Source organism: Ranitomeya imitator, chromosome 1 (assembly GCF_032444005.1).
Source record: "Ranitomeya imitator isolate aRanImi1 chromosome 1, aRanImi1.pri, whole genome shotgun sequence".
In the NCBI taxonomy this organism is placed as follows: domain Eukaryota; kingdom Metazoa; phylum Chordata; class Amphibia; order Anura; family Dendrobatidae; genus Ranitomeya; species Ranitomeya imitator.
In genome coordinates, this window is record NC_091282.1 from 626,605,949 (window position 1) to 626,625,843 (window position 19,895).

Sequence of the window (19,895 nt, forward strand, 5' to 3'; positions counted from 1 at the left end):
ATAATTATTGGGTATCCAGCTGGACATGTGGCATGAACTGGCTCTCTATGCCTTGGAGGTCCTGGCCTGTCCTGCCGCTAGCGTTTTGTCAGAGCAGGTATTTAGTGCCACTGGTTGAATTATAACTGATAAGTACATCCGCCTGTCAACTGAAAATGCTGACAGGTTGACTCTTATAAAAATGAAAAAGGGCTGGATTGAGCCAGACTTCTCTACACCAGCGAATGATAGCAGCGTAACATAAACTCAATTACAGTCTTTTTTTGGGGAGGTCTGTTTCCATGCACCTCTTCATATTCACTCATGGGTATACACTTAATGATTTTGACTATTTGCTATTGTCCTCCTCTTTCTCCACATCCTCATCCTCCACCACCATATCACCCGGGTGACCGTGGTCCGTGACGCAACACCCGCATAATTGTTTTAATTGGTGTTTATGATGGCCGTAAAAAAATTTGTTATACATTATATTTATGTATACCCCTCAGGGGTAAATGTGTGTCAGCCCATACACTTAGTGCATGGACATTACAAGTATAGGAGACCCACTCCTTTCTAATGGGAACATTTTTTTATGAGGTCCTCCTCCACGTCTCTTCCAATTGGCATTGTAGTGCCTCCAAATATTTGGCAGTCCTTGCATTAATTGCATAGGAAAACACTAAGAGAGACCCACTTCATAATAATGGGAACATCTTTCATGAGGCCCTCCTTTACGTCTCTTCAAAGCGACATTGGAGTGCCTCCAAATTTTGGACAGCCCTTGCATTCACTGCATAGGCAAACACTATGGGAGACCCACTTCCTAATAATGGGAACATTTTTTCATGAGGCCCTTATCTACATCTCTTCAAAGGGGTAATGGAGTTCCTCCAAATTTTGGCAGCCCTTACATTCACTGCATAGGCAAACAGTATGGGAGACCCACTTCCTAATAATAGGAACATTATTTTCAGGAGATCCTCCTGTATGTCTCTTCAAAGGGGTATTGGGTTGTGTTCAAATTTTAGGCAGCCCTGCCACTCACTGTGTACACAATAACAGTATAGAGCACCAACTGTTTAATAACATCAAAGCATAGCTGGTTGATTGCTCTCTAAGAATAGTGAGGGCTGACTGCTGGTCCTTTATGAATAGTAAAGGCCACCTGATGGCCCTATAAAAATAGGCTTTTTGACTTTTAGACTCCCTCCTTCATTATTGAAACAGGATCTGTCTGATGATGTGTCACACACCACATGACCAGATAATGTTGAAAAATGTTAAAATTACATTTCCCAGTGAATGCATTTGTCTTGGTTGAAAGCAATGCTAAAGTTCAAAAACGCATCAAAAACGCTACATGTAAACATATCCCAAGGTGTGAAGGAGCATTTTTGTTTTTGTCTTATATACAAGTCATTACCCTGGAAAGGATGTTTTTTAACATATTTCCCAGGAAAATCCATTTTGGTTTTTGTATGTTTTATTGTGAATCTGTAAGGCTATGTTCACACGCTGCGGATTTTGCTGCGGAAAAAACGCAGCAGTTTACATTCCACAGCATGTCAATTCTTTGTGCGGAATCCGCAGCGGTTTTACACCTGCTCCATAGTAGAAAACCACAGGTGTAAAACCTCAGTGGAATCGGCACAAAAACGGTGGTAAAACTGCGGTAATTCTGCAGCAAATCCGCAGGTAAAACGCAGTGCCTTTTACCTGCGGTTTTCAAAAACCGCTGCGGAAAAATCCGCAGACCTCAAGAGTACGTGTGCACCTACCCTTAAAGTGGTGTAAGACTCTGACAACATTGTTCATAGCAGTGACCAGGGAGTCAGAAATGTTTCCAGTGGTCTTCCCCATGTCATTTGAGAACTGTTCCGCAATTTCTAGTCACTCTGCAGACCGCCATGTTTCCCATAGACTTGCATTGGGCTCATTGCTCGGGTCGAGCACCCGATCATTCCAATTTGCTCGACCCTAGCAATGAGCACCCGAGTATTTTAGTGCTCGCCCATCACTATTAATTATTCTAATTAAATTACTTTTGGGTTTTCATTGACTATAAGCCATAATCATCAACATTAACATAAATAAACACGTGAAATAGATCACTCTGTTTATAATGACTCTATATAATATATGAGTTTCACTTTTTTGCATTGAAGAACTGAAATGATTTAACTTTTTGATGATATTCTAATTTGGTGAGAAGCACCTGTATATTCCCAATCATTCTTCAAAATTGAGTTGATATGGCGTAGTTGTGTAGCTGTTGCTCATCACATCTTTATAAGTTTCACAATATTGTATACAGAACTATTGTATACGCTTGCTCTTTCCTTAGATATTGCTTCTGACAATGATGTGTTCATTTTACAGATGTCAGTGCCTTGGGTTAACCTATTCACAAGTGAGACAATCCACATTTACTGTGTATGTTGTCCACAAACAGAAGATCTTACTCAGAGACTATAAAAAGTCCAATAAATATATAAGTCTCATGTAGAAGCATAAACCACATTGGTCCAGAGTAGTTATGTGTAATGTTTATCATATATCTTGCAGTGATAAAGCATCTCCTAAGAACCTATGTGGTGGTCCTGTAATAAGATTCTAGAATTTCATACAAAAAAATCATGCAATACCTTCAACAAATTCTACTTAGTTAGCATAGCCCAACATATTTAGAGACATAGTTGAAGATAACCATTTACAGACCGTGCTCCACTTGGCCCCTTACCAGATTGCTATCAATGAAGAATACACAAGGTTTTAGTCTTGCATGTGAAACAGGCGCTGTTTCACTGCATGAGAAAATCAGGAGAAAGATTGGGAAGTATGAATTGTATTTATCAATATGTCATGTGAAGCGCTACTTGGATAGACAGCTTGGGGGCATATACATATTCATGGACTAGCCAAAGGTTCAGCTGCTGGGAACAAAATGATATCTAGAAGAAAAGGCAATCATTTGAAGAACTATAGCAAACAGTATGCAAGTCATCATTCATTAAAAGCAATGCTTCTCCTGTTCATGCTCCAGGGTAAGATAAGATTAAAGCCATCAGCTGATTCATGCTACCTAAACCATGAGAATCCGAGCCTGAATGCATGATTGCAGCCAGGTTTAAACGTCTGAGTTTTCAGTGAAATTATAGTTAGAAGATCTGACTGTGGACCATAGCCAGAGATTAGACTAGTTCGGTGCTGCCTCTGGCCGGCTCTTCCTAGTGTGGCAGCTGATGATTGACAGGTCTCTTATTTGATGAAGACATGCCGTCGAAACGCGCGTAGGGGTTGTGGCACCATCGATGACTGCAGGTATATCACTTATTAGATGTCTGGCAGCTCTGTTTATGTAATCAAGGTTAGCAATTTTGCCCCCCTTTTTTCTAATTGACTTAGCAAGAAGACCAGTTTTTGCACATATTTTATTCCAACATTGAGGTATAAAAAAATTAAGAAAAAAAAAAGAGAAACAGGTTTACTTACAGACAGGGTACCTGATACTTAGGACGCATTCAAATGTCAGTGATTTTCTCATGCAAGAGAATCGGTCCAAGTTTCACCAAAGATTTTTTTTATCAGAGCCGAGTTACATCAGAGTTTGGTCAATGTGCCAGCTTTGGTCATCAGTCTGGTAAGGTTTAATCAGTTTTTCTCAGATGAGAAACAGAAAAATACAGTCTCTCTATATTTTCCTATCTAGCAGTCCGTGAAATAAGGAAAGCAATTAGATGGCATCTGAATGCTGTCTGATTTTTTTTCATGGACCCATAGACTTATGTTGCCGATTTTTATTCAACACTTGGATTAATATCACACATGTCTCTGCAAGTTTGCACATGTTGCTCAGTTATCATAAAATTGAATGGAGCCTTTCACATCTTCTTAATTTTATGCTAACGTGTGAACATTAAGCTTCTGGGAAGGAAGAGATGGTGATGAGAGAATATTCTAAATTATCTTTTCTATTAACAGCTATGAGATGTGGCAATGGAGTTTTCTGGAAACATCAATCAGTAAAATGTAACACAATTTTTACAGAAGATTTAATTACAAACTTTAGTAGAATGATTTTCTTTCTACAGAAAAAATATTTAACAGATTCAGTTATACATAATAATTTTCTATTTTGTAAATTAATTTTAATTAAAATTTGCTAAAATAACATACAGTTAATCATAAATCATCAGTAATGACCCGTTAGGTCATTTTAAAAGAAAATTTATTCTAGACTTTTCTGGGGTTTTTTTTTTAATGTTTTAATTCAGTATCTAAAATAGTAGGGAGGCTAACAGAGTTGGTGCAAGTCAATTCACTAGACCCGATCTTTCGCCCACATCTGTAATTCGCGACAACTAAATGGAAACCCTAAAGAACTCGTCCAACGTGCTGGAATCCATGGCTTTTATTTCTATTAGCTGGGGGTAGTGTGGCATGAATCACATGTAATGTCACACTATGCTGGTTGACCAAAGGAAGAGCCAAGGATTCTTGGAGCCAAGAGACTGTTTTTAAGGCTCTTGTCTAGCAACTGAAGGTAACTGTGACCAGTGATTGGTCCTGCAAATTGATTCGCACCAGCTCTAAAGGCTGATCTTCATATATATTGACAAATGTGTAAAACAGCAGCAAAGAGCAACTCTCACAAAAGAGGATTCAGATAATCATGGAATTACATAGAAAACCCAATGATTAAATAACACCAATGTGCAATGCTCATTTTCTCATTGCTAGACTCAGAAGATCCTGAAATTAAAATGACAATCCAATGATTTCATTTTGAACTGTGTGATGGTCTTCTGTGAGCGGTGAACTCAGAAATTCAGGAATAACATAGACCACCAATGATTTCACTAGAGACAGTAAAATGCTCATTCCTTCCAAAGAGGACTCAGAAGATCCAGGAATTACATTGTCAACCCAGTCTCGAAAGCTTGCAATTTATTACCATCTTTTCAGTTGGCCATTAAAAGGTATCAACCACTGAGGACTCTCAATTTTAAATAATTGTCAACCCAGTAATTGGAGTAACAACTGTGTAGCTCTCATTCTCTCAGTGGTTGACTCAGAGATCCAGAAATTACATAGACAACTCAATGAGTTCAATAAGAACTATGTAGTGCTCATTCCCTCACTGGAGGCTCTTTTTGCTATTTTACCTAATAAATAACTAATAATACCCTGAGATTACAGCAGGGGGTTATACTGAAGCACTTTTTTCCCCAAAATTTGTTTGGGGAAAATGGTGCTGCATCTTATAATTTGAATGTAGCTTACCGGGGGGAGGAGACCATCTGCAGTGGCCTCCTGCCGCCACCACCAGCTAACTGCAGGAGGCCGGTTCGCTCCTGCAGAAAGCTGGTGGTGGCGGCAGGAGTGGGGCGATACTATGGGCCCAAAACTGGGAGGAGGAGGTGTTCGACGGTGTGAAACTGCTTTGGGCCCTGGGCTATAATAAAATCTCAGCAGAGTACATTTCTTATTATTTTTGCTGCGGTGGACTTTAGGGAAAATGGCTGTCTAGAAACGACGCATGTTCTGATTGAGATCTCGGCTCCCAAGATCTCGCCTCTCGAGATTTAAGGAGCCAAGATCTCAATCTATGCATGCATCGCCTCTGACGGTCTTTTTTCGAAGTCCACTGCAGTGAAAATAATAGGAATTGCAGGGACCAACATTTTCTTAAAGCCTTGGGCCTGCCGCAGCCTCGCACAGCCGAACACTTCCTCCTCCCAGCTCGAGGCCCACACCATCGCCCCATTCCTGCTGCTGCTGCCATCTTCCTGCAACAGTAACCTGGCGTTCTGGGAACCCATACCACAGCAACCGCTCCACCCTCTGGTAAGCTACAGAAAAATTGTACTGTAAGATGCACCATTTTATTGAAAAAAAATTGCCTTATTTTTCACCCAAAAAATTTGGGGTGAATTTTATGGTGTGGTGCATCTTATAGTATAGCAAAATATAGTATATTTGACTTATCCATATCAAGATCTTTACCAAATGATGAGACTGCTATTGAATACTGAATTGCACAAGAAAATATAAGGTAGAGGTGGTAATACTTACTAAAAAGTACTGGTATATGTAGCCAGGAACCCTCTAAACTGAATGTCACTATCGGTTTTAAAATTTAAAATAATATAATTGTTATTAGCGGTTATGGTAAAGATACTTTTTTCACCACAGAATGGGACATACATATTGCCCTCATCCTGGATAAATAAAGCATCGAATCCACAAACATCATGATCCTCTAAGTGAAAGTCACTAATGGTTAGGGTAATCTATAAAGATCAGAAGGAAATATCGTCAGAATATTTTGGCACAAATGTAATTTTGTATATTTAATCACTCTTTCACATTTGGGTTACTAGTAGCAAGGCTGCAGGTAATCGGCGCTTCTACAGAAAGATTCTATGGAAGTGGAAATATCTTCTTTTTTTAAAAGTATAGGTTATGACAGTAATGGAGCCATGCTCAACCACAATTTCCTTAGCACCTTCACGACATTCTCAGTACTAGTACTGGTCTGCAGGAGGTGAATTTCCGATCAGAGTAGTACTAGTATGGCGCCGCGATCACCACGGCCTCATGCTGAGTGCCACAGCGATCGGGTGAGGGTGTCAGCTGTATGTGACAGCTGACACCACTTAGCAATGCCCACGATGGTACCTGCACCGATCGCGGGCATTTAATCCCTCTGATGCCGCAGTCAGTAGTGACAGCAGCATAGAGAAGCATAACGCAGGGAGGGGGCTTCCCGCGTGCTTCCATCAGAATAACGCAATGTGATCGCATTATTCTGATGGTCTCATTGGAGACCTCCGGCACCAAGATGGCCGTCGGGTCCTTCCGGGTCCTGCAGGGAGGTGGATTGTCAGCACCTGCTGCGAGCAGGACATGAGAAGCCTCCTTCCCTGCCTGTCAGATCACTGATCTGATACTCAGCAGTGCTAAGCGTAAGATCAGTGATCTGACATTGTATACTGATATATAACTGGGACATATTCTGGGAAAATGTAGTAAAGTTAAAAAAAAAATTATAATGTGTAAAAATATATTTTTTTTAAATTCCCCAAATAAAAAATAAATTAAATAATATTTTACCAATAAACACATACATTTATGTAAATAGAAAAAATCAATAAAAGCACACATATTTGGTGTTGCTGCATCCGTAAAAAATAAATAAAAAACAAGGCAAAAATCAATGCTTTATCATCATACCACCAAACAAAAAGTGCAATAAAGTGCGATAAAAAAGACGGATGTAAATAGAAATGGTACCACTAAAAACATCATCTTGTCCCGCAAAAACTGAGCCACCATACAGCTCCATCAGCAGAAAAATAAAAAAGTTATAGCTCTCATAATAAAGCGATGCAAAAATAATTATTTTTCTATAAAATAGTTTTTATTGTGTAAAAGCACCAAAACATAAAAAAAATATAAATGAGGTATCACTGTAATCGTGCTGACCTGAAGAATAAAGCTGCCTTACCAATTTTACCACATGCGGAATGGTATAAAAAATAAATAAATAAATAAAAGCAATTCCTGAATTGCTGGTTTTTGTTCATTCTGTCTCCAAAAATTGGAATGGAAAGCAATCAAAAAAGCCATGTGCCCAAAAATGGAACCAATAAAAATGTCAGCTTGTCACGCAAAAAACAAGCCCTCAGATGACTCTGTTGGCCGAAATATAAAAAAATATAGCTCTCAAAATATGGTGATAGCGTAGAGCCGTGGAAATAAAAAAATCACATTTTTCCCAAAAAAATCTTTTTTAGCTCCATATTTTGCATTTTCATAAGGGTAACAGGAGAAATGACTCCCATATATGGGGGAAAACCACTGTTTGGATGCACGGCAGGGCTTGGAAGGGAAGGAGTGCTATTTGACTTTTTGAATGTAAAATTTGCTGGAATAATTAGCGGATGCCATGTCGCATTTGGATAGCTCCTAATGTGCCTAAACAGTGGAAACCCTCTGTCATAAATCACAAGAATCACAGGGGGGATATTTTTCTCATCCCACTGCTGCCACCAATATGTCATGAACTGGGGATTTTTAGTTGCTGGTTTGGAACTTGCAGCTCTCTGATGCCCCCCTTACCCTCAGGTCAGTCAGGGAACTGCACCTTTGATAATTATTCGCCAGAAAGGCTGCCAGCCGTGTGCTGGCTATTGGGAGCACTGCCGTGAGAGTGATATAATTATTCCCAGCCACAGCCGAGCAAAACACTTATAAACCCCGTTCCTTCACTGCCAGCATTACCCACCAGCGCAGGACACATCACTGCCACCAGCTCCTATTACTTAAGATTAATGACAGGTCAGGAGCCAATCAAATTAGTAGCGTAATTTACTTCAGAGGTCTTAGGGTACGTTTTAGAGCAAGGAGGACGAGACTAGTAAACATTATAGCTTTTACTCCAAAAGATTAGGCAGTGTTTACAAAAGTGTATTAAAAGATATTACCAAAATGAGACAATTATAATATGTGCAGACAATTGCAAAATAAAAGGGATTAAAGGTGAAAATAAACTTACATTTGTCTTATATCATGGCTGACCATTCGGCTTGAGGGAGGGGTGACATCAAAATGAATCACAGAGTCTCTCTTTAGATTGCTCCCTGGCAAGAACTAGTGCAAAATGAGCTTCCACTATCTTATACCACCCTGGGTCATGACATCACTGAGTGGGCTGAGTTATGAAAGCACTTCTCTCTTCTAAGCAACCAAAACTTCCTTAAATTCATAACTCAGGGGGCAAGCTCGTGGCACAATGACATGACCACCATTGATCTTGGTTCGAGAGTAGCGTTCTAATAAGTCTAAACATGACTTGCCTATGTATCTCGGGTAAGCAGTATTACATTTCTCAGTTTCTGCTGGTACAGGACATTAGAAAAACACTGTGCATGTTGCTCTGCCCTGGCACATCCCAAATATGTAACTTTCACACCTATCTCCCTACCTGGGGTCAAATTATTCCATCTTGGATAACGCTCTGATACACAAAGAAGCATATGGTTTCAGACCAAGAGCTGGGTGCTGCTCGCATTCTTGAGGGATGGGTGAAGGAGTATAGGATTACACAGGCAGGCAGAGTGAGAAGAAGAGCTTTCTAAGCAGTGAGAAGAAGGAGGGGCTGTGGGGGGAGCCTCAGCTGCAGTGTGTGTCTTACACAGACCTAACGGATGTAGCAGACCACAGTGTGAATGATAATATAGAATCAACTTCATCATATTCCTGACACCCCCCCAAAAGTTACACCATTTTGGAAACTAAACCCCTTAGGGAACTGATCTACATGTGTATTGAGCACATTGAACCCACAGGCGCTTCAAAGAAGTTTATAACATAGAAATGTGAAAATAAAAAAATCACATTTGTCCCACATAAATCTTTTTTAGCTCCAAATTTTACATTTTCATAAGGGTAACAGGAGAAATTGATCAATACATTTTGTTGTGCAATTTATCCTGAGTGCACACATACCCAAAATGTGGAGGAAAACAACTGTCTGGGCGCACGGTGAGGCTTGGAAGGGAAGGAGCGCCATTTGACTTTTTGAATATAAAATTTACTGGAATAATTAGTGGATGCAATGTCAAAAATTTGGAGAGTCCCTAATGTGCCTAAACAGGGGAACCACCCCAAAAGTGACACCATTTTGGAAACTAGACTTCTTAGGGACAGTATCTAGATGTGTATTGAACACCTTGAACTTAAAGGTGCTTCACCAAAGTTTATAACGTAGAGCAGTGAAAATAAAAAAAATCACATTTTTCCCAAATAAATTTTTTAGCTCCAAATTTTGCATTTTCATAAGGGTAAAAGAAGAAATTTCTTTAAACACTTTGTTGTGCAAATTATCCTTCCTGAGTGCGCAGATACCCAAAATGTGGAGGAAAAAAACTGTTTGGGCACACGACATGGCTTAGATGGGAAGGAGTGCCATTTGACTTTTTGAATGTAAAATTTGCTGGAATAATTAGCGAATGACATGTCGTGTTTGGAGAGCACTTGATATGCCTAAAAAGTGGAAACCCCCCATAAGTCACACCATTTTGGAAACTAGGCCCCATTGGGAACTTACCTAGATGTGTATTGAACACCTTGAGCTTCCAGGTGCTTCACACAAGGTTATAACATTAAGCCGTGAAAATGAAAAAAATCACATGTCCAGAAAAAAATCTTTTTTAGCTTCAAATTTTGTATTTTCGAAGAGTAAGAGGAGAAAACGTACCCCAAAAATTGTTTTTCAATGTCTCCCAAGTTCATTTATAGCCCATATGTCATTGAAAATTACTTTTGAGGCACAGTGCAAAGCTCAGAAGGGAAGTAGCGCCTTATTACAGTGCAGATTTTGCTGCACTGGTTTGCGGGTGCCATGTCACATTGGCAGAGCCGCTGAGGTGTCAGAACAGCACAACCCACCAGAAATGACTCTGTTTTACAAACTAAACCTCTCAATGAAATCATCTAGGGGTGCAGTGAATATTTTGGCACCACAGGTGTGTCACTGAATTTTATCCTATTGAACAGTGAAGAAAAAATAATTTACATTTTTATCACCAAAATTGTGTTAGTCCCAAATTTTACATTTTCTTACTGGGAAAATGGTGAAAACAGCACCAACATTTGTCATACATTCTCTGTTGAATGTAGACATACCCCATATGTGGCTGTACAGTACTGCTTAGCCATGAGGAGAGACTCGGGAGGAATAGAGCGCATTTGCCTTCTGGAGCTCAGATTTTCCTTGAACAGTTGCGGATTTCATATACAGAGACCCTAAGTGCTAGAAAAGTAGAATCTCCCCCAAGTAGCCCATTTTGGAAATTATACCACTTTGGGAATTTATCTACAGGTGTAGTGACGATTTTGACTCCATGGGTGTTTACCACAAACAAGTAGCAGTGGATGTTGCTGTATCAAAATTGCAAACTGTCGTTGTAGTGACCAGTACATTATGCCCAGCTCATGCTTCTGGAGACCCGCACCTGTTAAGTAGGCAACCTCTCATCACTAGGGTTGAGCGACCTTGACCTTTTTAGAGTCGAGCCGTGTTTCGCGAAACCCGACTATCTTAGAAGTCGAGTCGAGTGGAATCGGCCGATTATCGCGAAAAGTCGGGTATCGCCCGAAACACGAAACCCAATGCAAGTCAATGGGGGAGCATAGTCGGCAGTGAGTGGAGGCCAGGAAAACACCTACACTGCCCATTTAATGGCAAAAACATCCATTCTTGTTAAAGAAGCTTGTCAATCGTAATTTAGCTTATAATAATTGGAAGGCATTTGAAATTGGGGGTCATTTGGCTAAAGTTGTGGGGGGTAGGGCTGGTTCAAGTAATTAGTGGCCCAGTAAATCTGGACCACGTCACGGCAGTGGAGCAGGGAGAGGTAAGTATTTCAACTTTGCAAGTGCTGTGATCCTGAGCAAGCAGGGGGGGCCCATTCGTTGGCATTGGCACTGGCACAGGGCCCCTCAAAGTACAGCGGTGTGTTTGCACGGCGGGGGCGCCTCCCACCGGCAGCAACACTTTTGCGTACTATGAGAGGCCCTGTGCCAGTGACGTCGCCAACTAGTATTCCTCCCCCCACCTGATGAAGGAACCTGCACTTTCATCTGCACCTTCCTCTTTGTCCCCGTGTAAGGTGGTATGGTATGCGGGAAGAGGAACCTGACTTTCAGCAGGGTCACAATCTTGCTGTTTAGCGTGCACGGGGAATTTTGCGTTATGGGTCAATGTACCAGCAGACTCATCTATCACTGGCTGGGCAATGGGCAGGATGAGGAGGAAACACAGATATAGGCCCAAAGAATAAAGTGGGCTAAATGCAGTTCAAAATTGGTAACACAGGACTAACCAGGGGGCATTGCAGTGGAGGACAACTGGAATGAGAGGCTGACACAGAGAGTAGGCCCAAATCAGTAAGTAGTCGACATGCAGTTCAAAATTGGCAAACGTAGTAAACAGGCGGCCCAGCTTTGTTCAGTTGAGGAGAACAGCAAGGAGTGGCAGACACCGATAGTAGGCCCCAACCCAACTAGTAGGCCAAATGCAGTCTAACATTAACAACTACTTAACAAGAGCCTGAAAATGGAATTTCAGGACAGGAAACCAGGAGAACAGCAAGGAGTGGCAGACACCGATAGTAGGCCCCAAACCAACTAGTACGCCAAATGCAGTTGTTCCATTTAACTACAATTTAATGAGAGCCTGAAGATAGAAGTTCAGGAAAGGCAACCTGGAGAACACCTTGGAGTGTAACACACCATCTCTCTACACCCCATACCCAATTTGTAGGCCTAATGCAGTGTAGTTTTCAACAACTACTAAACGAGAGTCGGAAGATCGAAGCAATGTGGACGAAACCTGGGGAACACCTTGGAGTGTAACACACCGTCTCTCTACACCCCATACCCAATTTGTAGGCCTAATGCGGAGTAGTTTTCTACAACTACTAAACGAGAGTCGGAAGACCGAAACAATGTGGACGAAACCTGGGGAACACCTTGGAGTGTAACACACCATCTCTCTACACCCCATACCCAATTTGTAGGCCTAATGCAGTGTAGTTTTCTACAACTACTAAACGAGAGCATGAAGATCGAAGCAATGGAGAGGAAATCTGGGGAACACCTTGGAGTGGAACACACCATCTCTCTACACCCCATACCCAATTTGTAGGCCTAATGCAGCGTAGTTTCCAACAACTACTAAACGAGAGCATGAAGATCGAAGCAATGGCGAGGAAACCTGGGGAACACCTTGGAGTGTAACACACCATCTCTCTACACCCCATACCCAATTTGTAGGCCTAATGCAGTGTAGTTTTCAACAACTACTAAACGAGAGTCGGAAGATCGAAGCAATGTGGACGAAACCTGGGGAACACCTTGGAGTGTAACACACCGTCTCTCTACACCCCATACCCAATTTGTAGGCCTAATGCAGTGTAGTTTTCTACAACTACTAAACGAGAGTCGGAAGACCGAAACAATGTGGACGAAACCTGGGGAACACCTTGGAGTGGAACACACCATCTCTCTACACCCCATACCCAATTTGTAGGCCTAATGCAGTGTAGTTTTCTACAACTACTAAACGAGAGCATGAAGATCGAAGCAATGGAGAGGAAACCTGGGGAACACCTTGGAGTGGAACACACCATCTCTCTACACCCCATACCCAATTTGTAGGCCTAATGAAGCGTAGTTTCCAACAACTACTAAACGAGAGCATGAAGATCGAAGCAATGGCGAGGAAACCTGGGGAACACCTTGGAGTGGAACACACCATCTCTCTACACCCCATACCCAATTTGTAGGCCTAATGCAGCGTAGTTTCCAACAACTACTAAACGAGAGCATGAAGATCGAAGCTCAGGAAAGGCAACCTGGAGAACACCTTGGAGTGGAACACACCATCTCTCTACACCCCATACCCAATTTGTAGGCCTAATGCAGCGTAGTTTCCAACAACTACTAAACGAGAGCATGAAGATCGAAGCAATGGAGAGGAAACCTGGGGAACACCTTGGAGTGGAACACATCATCTCTCTACACCCCATACCCAATTTGTAGGCCTAATGCAGCGTAGTTTCCAACAACTACTAAACGAGAGCATGAAGATTGAAGCAATGGCGATGAAACCTGGGGAACACCTTGGAGTGGAACACACCATCTCTCTACACCCCATACCCAATTTGTAGGCCTAATGCAGCGTAGTTTCCAACAACTACTAAACGAGAGCATGAAGATTGAAGCTCAGGAAAGGCAACCTGGAGAACACCTTGGAGTGGAACACACCATCTCTCTACACCCCATACCCAATTTGTAGGCCTAATGCAGCGTAGTTTCCAACAACTACTAAACGAGAGCATGAAGATTGAAGCATTGGAGAGGAAACCTGGGGAACACCTTGGAGTGTAACACACCATCTCTCTACACCCCATACCCAATTTGTAGGCCTAATGCAGCGTAGTTTCCAACAACTACTAAACGAGAGCATGAAGATTGAAGCAATGGAGAGGAAACCTGGGGAACACCTTGGAGTGTAACACACCATCTCTCTACACCCCATACCCAATTTGTAGGCCTAATGCAGCGTAGTTTCCAACAACTACTAAACGAGAGCATGAAGATTGAAGCTCAGGAAAGGCAACCTGGAGAACACCTTGGAGTGGAACACACCATCTCTCTACACCCCATACCCAATTTGTAGGCCTAATGCAGCGTAGTTTCCAACAACTACTAAACGAGAGCATGAAGATTGAAGCTCAGGAAAGGCAACCTGGAGAACACCTTGGAGTGGAACACACCATCTCTCTACACCCCATACCCAATTTGTAGGCCTAATGCAGCGTAGTTTCCAACAACTACTAAACGAGAGCATGAAGATTGAAGCAATGGAGAGGAAACCTGGGGAACACCTTGGAGTGTAACACACCATCTCTCTACACCCCATACCCAATTTGTAGGCCTAATGCAGCGTAGTTTCCAACAACTACTAAACGAGAGCATGAAGATTGAAGCAATGGAGAGGAAACCTGGGGAACACCTTGGAGTGTAAGACACCATCTCTCTACACCCCATACCCAATTTGTAGGCCTAATGCAGCGTAGTTTCCAACAACTACTAAACGAGAGCATGAAGATTGAAGCAATGGAGAGGAAACCTGGGGAACACCTTGGAGTGTAACACGCCATCTCTCTACACCCCATACCCAATTTGTAGGCCTAATGCAGCGTAGTTTCCAACAACTACTAAACGAGAGCATGAAGATTGAAGCAATGGAGAGGAAACCTGGGGAACACCTTGGAGTGTAACACACCATCTCTCTACACCCCATACCCAATTTGTAGGCCTAATGCAGCGTAGTTTCCAACAACTACTAAACGAGAGCATGAAGATTGAAGCAATGGAGAGGAAACCTGGGGAACACCTTGGGGAGGCAGACACCGTTAGTAGGCCCTACCAAAGTTGTACACCCAATGCAGTTTTAAAATTCCTAGAGGCTGAAAACAAGACTATTGACGCTCAGCTTTTTTCAAAGGAACACAGCTGAATTGAGTGGTGCAGACAGACACAGGTAGTAGGACTCAAACCAAAAATGTGGCTCACTGCAGCAGAAAAAAGTTACAGGAGTACACAAGCTGCAGTGCTCTGGGCAGTGGAGGACAATTTCAATAGTGAACCGCAGACAGACTTTGTACGCCTACTATTAAAAAAAGGATGCTCTATGCAATTATAAATAGGTTCCAGGGGTACACGGGCAGCAGTGGTGTGGTCAGTGGAGGCCTAGTGGAAGGAGTGACCGCAGACAGGCATCGAAGGCCTAAAATAATAACACATGGCTGTAGGCAATTTTAAATTGGTTCCAGGGGAACACGGGCAGCAGTGGCCTGGTCAGTGTAGTAGTAGTAGAAAGAACGGACCGCAGACAGGCATCGAAGGCCTAAAATAAAAAAATTGGGCTGGCTGTAGGCAATTTTAAATTGGTTCCAGGGGTACACGGGCAGCAGTGGTGTGGTCAGTGGAGGCCTAGTGGAAGGAGTGACCGCAGACAGGCATCGAAGGCCTAAAATAATAACACATGGCTGTAGGCAATTTTAAATTGGTTCCAGGGGAACATGGGCAGCAGTGGCCTGGTCAGTGTAGTAGTAGTAGAAAGAACGGACCGCAGACAGGCATCGAAGGCCTAAAATAAAATAATTGGGCTGGCTGTAGGCAATTTTAAATTGGTTCCAGGGGTACACGGGCAGCAGTGGTGTGGTCAGTGGAGGCATATTGTAAGGAGTGACCGCAGACAGGCATCGAAGGCCTAAAATAATAACACATGGCTGTAGGCAATTTTAAATTGGTTCCAGGGGTACACGGGCAGCAGTAGTGTGGTCAGTGGAGGCATAGTGGAAGGAGTGACCGCAGACAGGCTTCGAAGGCCTAACATAACAAAAATGTCAATACAATGGTATTGTCAGTGGCAGGCATTGAAGGATGTCAGCGCATAGACTAAACATTGGTGGAGCTGTGAGATAATTTTGCAAGTGGTAGAGCACTGTTTGAGCTGGGGGGGGGGGACTGTCTTGTGGCCGGCGGTACAGGCCCAGGGCCCCTCATATTACAACGGTGTGTCTGACGTTGGGTGCGCACCACCACCGCCAGAGACACTTTATTGTACTAGGAGGGACCCAGTGGCAGTGCCGTCGACCAAAAGCGGGCACACCCACCTCTTCAGACAAACAGCACTCTCACCGGTGCTGGCGCCAAGTGTCGATACCACGGCCCCGTGTGGGGAGTTTGGCCATTTAGTGAGGTGTAAACATGTCGTATGCTGGACAATCAGGTGCAGAAAATTACGAGATTGGAAAAGGCATTCAGAATAGTCCACAGGCAAGACCTTTTCATAGGAAAGCTAGGTGTCAGCCGGGCAAGGTGGGGCAAAAGATTTCGAAATCCAGTTGTGGTTCATTTTAATGAAGGTTAGATCATCTACATTTTGGGTAGCCAGACGAGTCCTTTTTTCTGTTAGTATTGAACCTGCAGCACTGAATACTCTTTCTGATAGGACACTAGCTGCCGGGCAAGCAAGCTCCTGCTATGCATATTCTGCCAATTCTGGCCAGGTGTCTAATTTTGATGCCCAGTAATCAAATGGGAATGACGGTTGAGGGAGAACATCGATAAGGGATGAAAAATAGCTTGTAACCATACTGGACAAATGTTGTCTCCTGTCACTTTGAATTGATGCTGCAGTACCTGTCCTGTCTGCGGTCATAGCAAAATCACTCCACAACCTGGTCAGAAAACCCCTCTGGCCAACGCCACTTCTGATTTCTGCCCCTCTAACTCCTCTGGTCTGCTGGCCCCTGCAGCTCGTGTGAGAACGATCACGGGCGCTGTGTGCAGGGAATGCCAGAAGCAAACGGTCAACAAGAGTTGATTGTTTGGTTGCTAATATTAGTTCCAAGTTCTCATGTGGCATTATATTTTGCAATTTGCCTTTATAGCGAGGATCAAGGAGGCAGGCCAACCAGTAATCGTCATCGTTCATCATTTTAGTTATGCGTGTGTCCCTTTTGAGGATACATAAGGCATAATCCGCCATGTGGGCCAAAGTTCCAGTTCTCAAATCTCCGGTTGTGCTTGGTTGAGGGGCAGTTTCAGGCAAATCCACGTCACTTGTGTCCCTCCAAAAACCAGAACCCGGCCTTGCCGCGCCACCAATTTCCAGTGGCCCCGGAAAAGCTTCCTCATTACAAATATAATCATCCCCATCATCCTCCTCGTCCTCCTCCTCCTCTTCGCCCGCTAACTCGTCCTGTACACTGCCCTGGCCAGACAATGGCTGACTGTCATCAAGGCTTTCCTCTTCCTCAGCTGCAGACGCCTGATCCTTTATGTGCGTCAAACTTTGCATCAGCAGACTCATTAGGGGGATGCTCATGCTTATTATGGCGTTGTCTGCACTAACCAGCCGTGTGCATTCCTCAAAACACTGAAGGACTTGACACATGTCTTGAATCTTCGACCACTGCACACCTGACAACTCCATGTCTGCCATCCTACTGCCTGCCCGTGTATGTGTATCCTCCCACAAAAACATAACAGCCCGCCTCTGTTCGCACAGTCTCTGAAGCATGTGCAGTGTTGAGTTCCACCTTGTTGCAACGTCTATGATTAGGCGATGCTGGGGAAGGTTCAAAGAACGCTGATAGGTCTGCATACGGCTGGAGTGTACGGGCGAACGGCGGATATGTGAGCAAAGTCCACGCACTTTGAGGAGCAGGTCGGATAACCCCGGATAACTTTTCAGGAAGCACTGCACCACCAGGTTTAAGGTGTGAGCCAGGCAAGGAATGTGTTTCAGTTGGGAAAGGGAGATGGCAGCCATGAAATTCCTTCCGTTATCACTCACTACCTTGCCTGCCTCAAGATCTACAGTGCCCAGCCACGACTGCGTTTCTTTCTGCAAGAACTCGGACAGAACTTCCGCGGTGTGTCTGTTGTCGCCCAAACACTTCATAGCCAATACAGCCTGCTGACGTTTGCCAGTAGCTGCCCCATAATGGGAGACCTGGTGTGCAACAGTGGCAGCTGCGGATGGAGTGGTTGTGCGACTGCGGTCTGTGGACGAGCTCTCGCTTCTGCAGGAGGACGAAGAGGAGGAGGAGGGGGTGCGAACGGCTACAGCCAACTGTTTCCTAGACCGTGGGCTAGGCAGAACTGTCCCAAACTTGCTGTCCCCTGTGGACCCTGCATCCACCACATTTACCCAGTGTGCCGTGATGGACACGTAACGTCCCTGGCCATGCCTACTGGTCCATGCATCTGTTGTCAGGTGCACCTTTGTGCTCACAGATTGCCTGAGTGCATGGACGATGCGCTCTTTAACATGTTGGTGGAGGGCTGGGATGGCTTTTCTGGAAAAAAAGTGTCGACTGGGTAGCTCGTAGCGTGGTACAGCGTAGTCCATCAGGGCTTTGAAAGCTTCGCTTTCAACTAACCGGTAGGGCATCATCTCTAACAAGATTAGTCTAGCTATGTGGGCGTTCAAACCCTGTGTACGCGGATGCGAGGCTAAGTACTTCCTTTTTCTAACCATAGTCTCATGTAGGGTGAGCTGGACTGGAGAGCTGGAGATCGTGGAACTAGCGGGGGTGCCGGTGGACATGGCAGACTGAGAGACGGTGGGAGATGGTATTGTTGCCGCCGGTGCCCTAGATGCAGTGTTTCCTACTACGAAGCTGGTGATTCCCTGACCCTGACTGCTTTGGCCTGGCAAAGAAACCTGCACAGATACTGCAGGTGGTGCGGAAAATGGTGGCCCTACACTGCCGGAAGGGATGTTGCGTTGCTGACTAGCTTCATTGGCCGAGGGTGCTACAACCTTAAGGGACGTTTGGTAGTTAGTCCAGGCTTGCAAATGCATGGTGGTTAAATGTCTATGCATGCAACTTGTATTGAGACTTTTCAGATTCTGTCCTCTGCTTAAGGTAGTTGAACATTTTTGACAGATGACTTTGCGCTGATCAATTGGATGTTGTTTAAAAAAATGCCAGACTGCACTCTTTCTAGCATCGGATACCTTTTCAGGCATTGCAGACTGAGCTTTAACCGGATGGCTACGCTGTCCTCCAACAGGTTTTGGCTTTGCCACGCGTTTTGGGCAAGATACGGGCCCGGCAGATGGAACCTGTTGCGATGTTGATGCCTGCTGCGGCCCCTCCTCCTCCGCTTCAGAACTGCTGCCGCCTGCACCCTGTTCCCCCAATGGCTGCCAATCGGGGTCAAGAACTGGGTCATCTATTACCTCTTCTTGTAGCTCGTGTGCAACTTCGTCTGCGTCACCGTGTCGGTCGGTGGTATAGCGTTCGTGATGGGGCACGCGACCAATCAGAAGCCGGGACGTCATTCCCAGGTCCTAAAGGCGCGCATTTTAAACAAAGAAGCCTCCCGGTTAGCAGCATGATGTCCAGGGGCCGCCGGAGAGGTGAGCATATCAATATTCTTTATTTTACACATCCCTATGGATCCCAGGGCCTGAAGGAGAGTTTCCTCTCCTTCAGACCCTGGGAACCATGAGAATACCTTCCGATACTTGATGTCCCATTGACTTGTATTGGTATCGGATATCGGTATCGGCGATATCCGATATTTTTCGGGTATCGGCCGATACTATCCGATACCGATACTTTCAAGTATCGGACGGTATCGCTCAACACTAGTCAAGGAGCCATTTCACTTTTCCAGAGGCTTTGTGCTACCAGTAATGTGGAATCCCCTTAGGGTATGTGCACACGCTGCGGATTTTTCTGCGGATTCGCAGCAGCTTTCCATGCGTTTCCAGTACAATGTAAACCTACGGAAAACAAAATCAGCAG

General features: G+C 44.0%; 1 protein-coding gene across 6 annotated transcripts in view; it reads right to left on the reverse strand.

Annotated features, from left to right (window-relative positions):
• The window catches only part of LOC138637873 (cholinesterase-like), a 269,681-nt gene that overhangs the window by 234,777 nt on the left and 15,009 nt on the right, over positions 1-19,895 (reverse strand). Inside the window, exon 1 of one of the 6 annotated variants that reach the window (XM_069726829.1) lies at positions 2,726-2,759. The exons of 4 other annotated variants lie outside the window; for them this stretch is intronic. The gene's annotated coding sequence lies outside the window, so the exon portion shown is untranslated. Of the gene's footprint in view, positions 1-2,703; positions 2,760-19,895 lie in introns of those variants that run through there. One more of the 6 variants, XM_069726823.1, reaches the window with a different exon arrangement.